Consider the following 10679-nt stretch of genomic DNA (forward strand, 5'->3'; position numbering starts at 1 on the left):
AAAAAAAAAAGTTAAGTTTCATCGAACCAAGCATGGAGGACTTTCAGTGGGAAGACATTTCAGACGGGAGCGATTGTGAAGAGTTTTCTTGGCTTTGATGATGCTGATGTACGTGCTGACCCAATTGATGGAGATTCATGGCTAGCACATATGTTTGAGGATGATTTTGAAGGGTTTGAATGTGAGTGGAAGACTGACAATTACCGCCGTAATCGACGGAGAGATTTCAACCGCACACCAGCGGTGAAAGTCGATTTACCTGCAGATGCCACACCGTTGCAGGCATTTAATCATATTTTTACTGAGGAGCTTTGGGCGCATCTCGTTTCCGAGACGAATAGATACAGTGAGCAGGTACTTCAGACTCCAGCTCGAGCAAAGATGGCAAGGTGGTCCCACGTAGCTGTGCCGGAGATGGAAACGTTTATTGGAATGTGTATGGGCATGGGACTCCTTGTGCTGCCAGTACGAAGAGATTACTGGCGATAAAATAAATAGATAAATAAATCATTTAAATATTAAATTAAATTTTATTTTATTACTGTTTTCTAATTGAAAATAGTGCTGTTCCTGCACTTTACTTTTTACATTTTCTATTTTCGTGAGGGTGGATCTAAATAAACTCAATTTCCAAAGAAAGCCACAGGTGTAAGCTCTCCAATACTTTTTGAATTTTGTTTCTATCTGCTACAGAGGCTGAGAAATCCATCATTTAGTAGGCGTTGACACAATTGCTGAATTTCCAGAAAAACTTCAGGTTTTAGGGGGTCTTTCTGAAATCGCCCATAGGTTTTAGAGGCATTCTTTTCCAGGCGTCTTAGGCCTAAATGGGTTAAGTGACTGCCAGTTGACCTGTAGTCTTAATGGGCTGATTTTCAGTCCCAGTTTCTAACAAAAAAAAACAAAAAAAAAAAAACAGAAAAATATGTGAATGAGAGCAGCTTTATTGGGAATTCGGCTGGATTACTATACACTTGACTGATTTTACTAAAATATTGAACTTTGGAGCATGAAAACAGCACCTACGACCATCTGAGTCCAGCTGAGATTTCACATGCAGGAGGGATTCCTACTCCAACTCGATTATCTGGGTGTGTTTATCAGAGTTTGAGAAGCTGGATTTGGTACGGTGCGGTTAAAATTTCATAGCCACATTCCATGCTTACTTTTTGTTGTGCAAAAAGAGCAAAAAGTGTGTTTTCTGCATCAACTAACCTGTCAGATGGTTATCGAACAATTTCTGACCCACCGATAATGCATCACTATCATTCTATAGTCCCGAGTTATCCAACAACTCACACAGACAGCTTTGGGAGGTTAATTTGGCATTGCTCTTTACTACTTCCTTCTTTCTCTTCGGCACTCTTCACTATACTTGGTTAAACATTAAATGTACGAGATAAAATTGCAGAAAGCTTTACCGACACTTTCCCTGTTGCCAGTTGCACAAAGTGACTGTCTAGCGACTAACTCAGAAAACCCTGCACAATCAAAAGTGATAGAGGGTTTTTCTACATTGAACAGCAACATAGTGGGCTCCTGAGCCAAAGTCAGTATGTGAGGAGTTGCTTTGGCCACCTCTCTCCTGTTAGTGTTCATCTCTTAGAGCTGCATCACTGTCTCTCTTCTGGTGGATTATTTCTCTCGCATTTCCATGATGCACATGAGTATTTAGATTAAGATTACTTTATTCTCATGTAGTCATTGTCACCTGTTGAACATGCACATCTACTTGCACAGGGCCAGACACTGGAGCGATGGGCAGCCATTCACAGCACCCGAGGAGCATTGGGGTACAGTGCCTTGCTTAAGGGCACCTCGGCCGTGGCAAGGAGGTGGCCTGCCACCCCTCCAGCTGTCAGTTCACCAATCTTTTGAGCAGTGAGCGTGGGAATTGAACCGCCAACCTTCAGGTTGTTGGACGACCCACTCTCACCACTAAGACACGGCGGCCACATTTATTTGAGCACACCAACAGTTCATCTTGAAATAAATGCTTTAATTTATCATTTTATTATTTATTTTTTTTAATCACTTTGACCACTATTTAGAACTGTTTTGTAGCATTTTTTAGCTCTGCTTTGGGAGATGTGACTTTCCATTTCACTAGTTTTAGTTTATTTGGTGAATTTGAACTTCTGTTCATCTGTTGATAGCATGTTTGGAGATACCAGACCTGATTAATGCTTTGTAAATCACAGAGATAGTTTGACACTCACATGGTAAATACCTTCCATATCTATTTGTTGACAAAAAATAATAATAAAAGAACCTGACTTCTTTGGTCTTACATCTTTAGCATGCAAGCTGCATGCCCTGTGTACACAGTATAAAGGATAGTCTTCACTAGAGACGTTTGTTTCAAGCCCTTATTGCTTCCAACCTCCTTTGTTACTTTTGCCTCTTGGTGTCAACTACATCACAACAATGGCCCAAAAATTATCTGTGCTGGATGATATATGGAAGAGTTTTCTAAAAATAGTTATCAGGTTAACTTTTGGGTATTTTAGCATCAGCATAACAAAAATAGAATTACAGGGCGGGCGGGCGGTGGCATAGTGGGTTAAGCAGCCGCCCCATGTACAGAGGCTACAGTCCTCGCTGCATCTGGCCCCGGTTCGAGTCCCGCACCGAGCGGCCCTTTGCTGCATGTCTTCCCCCTCTCTCTGCCCCCTGCTTCCTGTCTCTCTCCAACTGTCCTATCATTAAAGGCATTAAAAAAAAAAGCCCAAAAAAATATTTAAAAAATAAATAGAATTACAGCTGAAAAACACAAAACATGTCTAAACATCACTTCAAACCCTACTTTGATATTTGTCGTTTTCAGTGAAGAAACGACAAAGAAATTAAAAATTTATTTTTTTCAAAGAAGAAAAAATATAAATGAAAGACATCTGTGGTTTTAAGTGTGGTAAGTCATTTCATTTTAAGTACATATTTGACCTGAATGCACCATGAAGTCCTTTTTCCAGTTACACTTGGAGCAACTAATAATGGATGCCAACAGTGAAAGAAGTAAAACTACAGGCTGATGTATTGCAATCACAAGAACATCCACCACAGAAGCACTGCAGCCTTTCCCTACCACTCTGTAATATCCCAGCATGCGTGAGGAAGGGAGTATGTCTTTCACAAAAACTTCCTGAACCTGAAATCTTTGTCTTCATGTGCAAAGCCTGCTGGTCATTTGGGAACATTATCTGGGACAACACAGTGATGAGAATTCATGGCATCTTGAAGAAACAAAGAAAAAAGTAAACAAGGAGAAGAAAACATGCAGAGGCATTACATACCAGTCTGATATGGTTCAAACCATTTATTCATTTTTTTATCTTTGTGATAAAAGTGATAATTAAACATACTGCAGCTTTGTCATTACTATTAATACTAAGCTATGGTGGATAGCGCTTTCTCCTCACAGCAAGAGGGTTCCTGATTCTGATCTCAGCTAGTTCCTTCTGTGTAGAGCAGGGGTGGCCAACCTCTTTGTCTGGTTTCATGCGGCTCTTACGTTCATATCAAAATTTGTGTTTTTTTTTTTTTATGTGCGTGTTTGCTTCGTTTGAGTTCAATACGGCAGCGATCTCCAACCTTTTTTGCTCCATGGACCGGGTTAATGTCAGACAATATTTTCACAGACCGGCCTTTCAGGTGTGGCAGATAAATACAACAAAATAAGATAATACAACTCACACAGACACTGTGGTGTTTAGTAAATATAATAATAAACTTTAATCCACTGTGTACTTGTATGTAACTTTATTAGCAGCGTCCTCCTGACATAACATCCTCTCTGGTCGATATGGTAACGCTTAAACCTGCCTTCAAAATGCAGCTTTCTTTTTCTTAGTGGTCACAGCCTCTTCTTCTGTCTCCTCGTGTGAAGAAGCTTTCCAAACACGTCTGTTTTTGACTCATTTTGCTCCAAACACGTCTGTTTTTGACTCATTTTGCTCGTTTCTTGGGTTTAATATCAGCGTTGATGCGTCACGTGACAGAGACGAGAGCGAGTCAAGAACAGACGGATTTAACGGAGAGAATTCTGTCATTTTTGTAAATAATGTGGCTCTTTGTGGTAACACAGTAAAAAATGCGGCTCTTAGTCTCTGACCACCCCTGGTGTAGAGTTTGCATGTTCTCCACATGCACATATGGGTTCTCAAGCTTCCTCCCATCATCCAAAAACATGCATGTTAGGTTAACAGCTGATTCCGAGTTGACTGTAGGAGTAAATGTAGGTGTGCATGGTTGTTCGTCTATGTGGTAGACTGGTGACCCGTCCAGTTCCATCCAGCCCCACATCACAACCATGTCGAGAAGAGACCTGAGAAACATTCTGTTGAACATAATGGTGCAATCAACATCTACGGTAGCCCTGAAGTGCAAATCACAACGGCAAAAGGGAAAACGACATTAACCAAAACGGAAAAAGTAGGTACCCTCGGACAACATGAATCGTTGCTGATTGGACTGGTGGTGGTCCGTCCTTTGAACCGGAGGGACTATGGTTTACAGGTTTTCAAAATATGAGCGCTGCTAGTGACAAAGTACGCACTTCTATTAAAGAATATTTTGATGCGAATATCCCGTCTTACATGCCGCTTTATCTGTCGATGTTAACAAAAAGGTCTCAGAAGATAATGACAAGATGTTATTAAACTTTATATGGAGGAACAAAAACCCTATATTAAAAAAAACAAATAATAAAAAAAACAGTAATAATGAACTCGTTTGATAATGGTGGCCTTAACTTTTTACACTTTAAATAATACTTTCAAAATAAATCGGCTTAAACAATTTATTTAGAACCCATCTTCAATTTGGAACTTCATACAAAATTTGATTTTCTCTAAATTAGGAGGCCTAAATTTCTTTTTACTTTGTGTAGTGCTCTGGTGAGAAATTGGTTGCCATTAATGTGGGGAAATGTATGTGTTGTATTTTATTTGGGAAGATACTGTGATTTCCTATGTTCTTAATTGTTTTGAACGTTCCATATCGTTTCCTTTGTTCATTTGCGTAAACAAGTGTCAATCTTTCATTTGTGAGTCAGTGCCAATAAGAGATGAGTGTCAACTACCTACCGGATTCTGAGAAGGGGTGGGACTAGAGAGAAAGAGAGGGAAAATACGACAAGAGGCTCAGGCTAATGACGAGAGAAAAAGTAAAAGCAACAACGTAAGAATTAGAGCATTTGGAAATGTTTTAAATTGTTATTTAAGTGGAACTAAAATCCGGAGGTTTAGCTGTGGTATTTGGGTACAGAAGCAGTACGAGTAAGCCAAGCCGTGTTTGGAGCTGTTTAAGACCGCGGACACCATTTTCAGTGGTTAAAGCAGTGCTAGCTAGCCTCGTCTCCCTCATCAGAAGAAGGAGACTGAGCGAGAATATTTTGCGCCAAGATTTCTGAGTGAGTATGGACATAATGTGAACTAGTAGCAATACGAACGGTTATGGATGGTAATTGACAGTAGAGTTTACTGGCATTGTGAATCTTTGCATAGTGTGCCTACATGCCTGCCGGCATTGAAGCCTACACGCTGTTGCTGCAGAGGGTGCTCAGGACTTTGCTGCCGCCACGAAACCGCTGTTGCACACGGACGTGTCTCCAGGACTGGTCTTCTCCACCATTTCTCACATTTCTCCTCTGAACAGAGGGCTTGAGGAAAACTATTGCCAATTCCAAGGATCTGTAAGTACTGTTCGTAAGGATTCAAATGAGCTCCAACATGCACGCCAACACCATGGTACCATAACTGAGTTTTGCAAACCCCGGGTATTTATTTTATTTTTGTGATAACGTGTCAATGTCCATTTTTTTGTGTGTGTTAATAAACCTTTCATGTGTTGCAATTGGATTTGAAATGTTTATCTGTTAAATGTGGTTATGGTAGGGCTATGGTGTGTTAAATGTATGCATGGGAGTTTGTAAGCTCATACAACGAGATAGCTTATTTTATAGCTAACCAGGCCTCTCTGCACCCTAGGCAGAGTTATATCTTTTAGGTAAAGTAGACGGCTGAAAATTTCATATTTAGTAGACTCCCTTCAACTCACCTCCCATGCTTAAATTGTAACAGGTACAAAGAGGTATTTCATGACAACTCTAACCAATTAGAGTTGAGTGGGAGGGCTACATCTGTAATTATAATGTTGAAAAAAAATCCCCTCAAAACCATCCTTCTTTCATAAACAGATGCTTCTTTCTTGATCTACAAACTAATTTTTCCCCACATAGATACTACATATGGAACAATATTGGTGTGAAGTTCCAAATTGAAGACTAGCAGCGCTCATATTTTGAAAACATGTAAACCATAGTCCTTCCGGTTCAAAGGACGGGGGACGTTGGGCACTTAAAAGCCACAACAGCAGCATAACGACAACTATCCAGGAGCACATACACTGGACTGCAGCATCTGTAAAAAGTAACGTATTCTTCAGTCAGTAGAAGAGTCTGAAATAACAAGAATTCACTACGTCCTACCATAATGTAAAAGAATATCTGCCTTTAGCTCACCTCAGGGCTCACATCTGGCTCCTCCCAAAAACAGAGTTTAGGTAATCCAACATGTTCACTCTGATGTGTCAAGTTAACTTACATCACCATGTTCATTCTGAATGGTCATCTTGACTTGATAAATGTTTTGGCAATGAAGAGAAAATGTACAGAAATACTTTTTTTTTTTTTTAAATAAACTTAAACTTCATCTTTTTTTCTCTGAATGCTCTTCACTCACAGAGCTTTCTCATCTTAAGTAAAAGGTAATTTTGGTATTTCAATAAATTGTCTGACTATATTTATTACCAAGACATATGTTGTAATGTGGTCAAGCTGAAAATAACATTAAAAGGGTTGTGATAATGTATAAAATGCTAAGTTAGCAGAAGGTGGGAAAAATTATTCTGGAGCCCTGGGAAGTGAATTTGATATCAGCGTATTCTGACCAACTGTAGAACCTTCCTCCACATCTTTGGATATCAATTCCATTTCTTTTTTTCATCCATTAGAGTGTTAGTCACTGCAGCAAAAGACAAAAGCAACACGATGTTGAATCCAATCAAAAGAAAGAGGCATGTGACAACAGGCATTGCTATAATACCGCATCGTGCATTCAGTTGGCTAACCTTTAAAACTGGAAAGTTGGATTCACAGGTTACATGTCTCTGAAAGCCTGATTTGTTTCTACACTCATAGTCAACCCTTAGCCTACTTTAAGAGCTTCAAATCCTAAACTGGATAATAATATTGGAATGCAGATAATTGAATTTCTGTCCTCTGCATTGAGCCATTCCTTTAATGTTTTTGTGTAATTTAATTTAATTTCAAGTTCAAGGTCTAATCAATTAATTACCTCTGTGTTGCAAACCCACCTCAACACCTAACCCTATATGGCAGTTATATGGTTTAAGAATTTGAACAACCAACATCTTCAAACTGCATGGAACACTGCAGTGTGAGCAGGCTACAAGCCCCACATCAGTCAGACCGGCTCTTCCACTCTGGCTGAAGGGATTCGGTGTCCTGGACACATCTGCCCCGCCTTCATTACAACATGTAGTTGTACCCAAGCCAGTTCACACCCAAGCACCGAACACAGAACTGCAGGCATAAAGACACTTTCTGCCACCTGCAGGCAGAACCTCCCCCACCACCACGCTTCAGTCCCATCGCTCAGCTCAACCAGCAGCAGGTCCAGACAAGACAAGACAGCACTGACGTGATGGAAAGAACCATTAAGAGGAAACGTTATTATGACAAATGCCAAACTCCATAAGCACTCCTCAGGAACAAACAGAAACCAGTTCAACGCAGCTCCAGATACGTTTCTCATTCAGACACTGGTTTAACTGATGAACATCAGAAATTTGACACACCTCTGCTGTATTCAGCACTGTATAAATTTTTTTTAAAATCTAAAATATAATGCCATGACTACTTTTTATTTACCAATTCATGTCTTTCAAAGCAAAGTTATGAAAAAAAAATTAAATCAACACCAGTACTTAACAGGATCAGTCATCCTGGACGCACATGCACACAGGTACTTATTAAATTAGTTCTTCCAAGAGTGTGAAGAAGTCACTTCCTGTAACACTACACCAGCCATGACACACTGCTGCAGGAGGAACATCACTGTCTGCCTTATACAGCACCACCATGTGGACTGAATTTAGCACTGACTACACACCTGCCTGAAAAAAAGACATTTATACTAATTCACAGAACAAGATACACCATATATGTCCTTGCTAATGAGGATGTATGACATCTGCTTTGTGACACATACTATCTACTCATTATATTCCCTTGAAACCAAGCCACGCCAGGCTAGACACAGAAAATACCTCAGTTTATCCCACCCCCTTTGTCATCCTAACTCTGTGGTTTCAACTCAGCTAAAATCAAAACCCAGAAAATTTTTCCAGAAGAGAAAATGTCTGAATCTTATTACAGTGCTCCTCATAGCCAGGATACGCAGCTCTTCTTCCACCTTTCAAAGTAAAACTGAAGTACCTTTCAAGGTGATGTTTCTAAAGCCCTTTAACCTGGAGATAAATTGAATGCACTTAAAAAGTACATATATAAGGACATGTTTACGTAGCCAGGACGATGATGATTTTAATTCTGTCACATGAATTCAGATTATATTTTGCTACAAAGAACCAAACTCTTGCTTTGTGACATCTACAGAAGCCTGAGGAATGAAAGGAAAACACTTATCTCTAACTTGATTTTGCATCCTATATCATCTACCTGGGCTAATATTAAACAGTCACTGAAGTTTTGATCATTCTCTATCAAAGATGTGAAACACATGAGAACATTAGTCTTTAGGAAGGCAGTCCATCAGCTCCTTGACTCATTTTGAATGAAACAAATCCACAATCCAGTCTTCTTCATTAAAGACAAAACAATCATGCCCTATTCTATTTATTTATCTACAAAGCTATTTTTTTTAATTAGATAGTGATTTATAACAAAAGAAATGCAATTACCCTTTTAAGCATTTATTTGTTTTTAGCATTTTATCCAAAATTGAAGCAGTTTTCAACTTTGAAACCAGCATGTAAATTCCAGCATTAATTGCAGTACTTTTAGGCGTCTCTGTAAAAACAAAAAGAGTCCGTTTAAACCTTCATAGAGTGTGAACTGTTGGTGTAAGGCCCTGTGTGTACAGTCTGTGCAGAAATGGCTGCTCACCACCACAAAGCAGAACGAGGAGCACCTGAACAGCCGCTGGTTCAGTGACCTGAGGTGACCTGGATTAGGGCGGCTGCCATTTCAGACAGGCCCAGCCGTGATGCAGCCTCCTCTTAGAGGGTGGAGGCCAGAACCCGCCGCCGGGCCGGGCCAGAACCCGCAGAAGCACACTGTGAATGTACTACTGCTGAACACTGGCTGTTCATTCCCTCAGAGCTTCGCACGGTGATCCTGTCCTTTCTAACCGATGCCAGTTAGCTTAAAGTGTTGCCATGATGCAGCTTAAATGTTCGCTGAATCTAAAGTCGGTACTGAGCGTCCTTCCACAGCTCGGTGTGAAGAGTCCGCAACATCCGAACCGATGAGTGACCGCGAACAACAACGACCAAGATTTCCCAAATGTAGTGCTATTTTGGAAAATCATGAACAGAGCGTTGCAACGAGATATTTATTCAGCGGAGCTTCCTGCTGTCTCTCTCCGTGATGGAGATAACAACTTACCGGTGTTGTGTTGTCCAAAGAAAAGTGGCCGACGGTTCTGCTGCTCTCACTGCTGATATGGGCACGATCCTCGGTTCCTGTCCTGAGAGTTCAGCCTGCGGGCTCCTTTCAGGCTTTTTTCGGATGAATTTAAATGTCTCGCATTATGCCAGGCCACGCCACATGGGCTGACAGCCGCTTGACAGCACAGTCCAATGAGAGGAGAGGCAGCGCTGCCGGATCCAGCCAGTGATGGAGGCACTCGTCGGACGCCCCCGTCGTCTCCAAGAGAAAAAAAAAGATGTTGAGATGGGGTTACTGCAGTTCAGATGGACACACTGGAGTCGCTTTGGTCATTGTCTGCGGCAGGAGACCCCAAACACAAAGTCTCACTTTGTCATATATATATATATACACACACACACACACACACACACACACACACACACACAGGAAACATATATGTGAGTATTTGTGTCAATGGGACTTGTTTAAAGTATATTTCTAAGTATACACTGAGCTCATGTGATGAGGGACAGGGGTTTTTAAGGTCAACAACAAAGATGGAGATAAACTTGGTGCACTTCAACGCACCCAGCAGCACGTGCAGCTCTCTGCGGTTCACATTTCACAACTTTACACTCAACGTGAACGCGCACACCGCTGCTGTCAGACTTTGATGCAAACAATGAAGTATTCCGAATGACGTGTTCATTGACCAATCACAGCGCGGGGGTGTGAGGCCTCACCCAATCACAGCAGAGGGCTGGGTACCATTAGGAGATAGGGTGATTAGTAGGCAGGGCTTCCTGATGACGTAGCTCACAGTGCTCGTGTGACCTCTTTGGGTTACTGGAGTTCATCATTGCAGACACAGTCAGTATTAGTTTGATTTTCCTGCTGACCTACTGTTGTAAGAGCGTGATAAGAGACACTGCAATCACTGCTCAAACAGAGCCGCTGAGCTTCTGCACACTTTATTACACAAAGTACA

General features: G+C 40.9%; 1 protein-coding gene across 2 annotated transcripts in view; it reads right to left on the minus strand.

The window, feature by feature from the left end:
* The window catches only part of fasn (fatty acid synthase), a 90610-nt gene extending 80674 nt beyond the window's left edge, over positions 1–9936 (minus strand). For both annotated transcript variants that reach the window (XM_075458054.1, XM_075458053.1), the window contains exon 1: positions 9707–9936. The gene's annotated coding sequence lies outside the window, so the exon portion shown is untranslated. The remainder of the gene's footprint in view (positions 1–9706) is intronic.
* Positions 9937–10679: the final 743 nt, after the last annotated feature.

This window comes from Odontesthes bonariensis, chromosome 23, assembly GCF_027942865.1.
Source record: "Odontesthes bonariensis isolate fOdoBon6 chromosome 23, fOdoBon6.hap1, whole genome shotgun sequence".
Taxonomy (NCBI): domain Eukaryota; kingdom Metazoa; phylum Chordata; class Actinopteri; order Atheriniformes; family Atherinopsidae; genus Odontesthes; species Odontesthes bonariensis.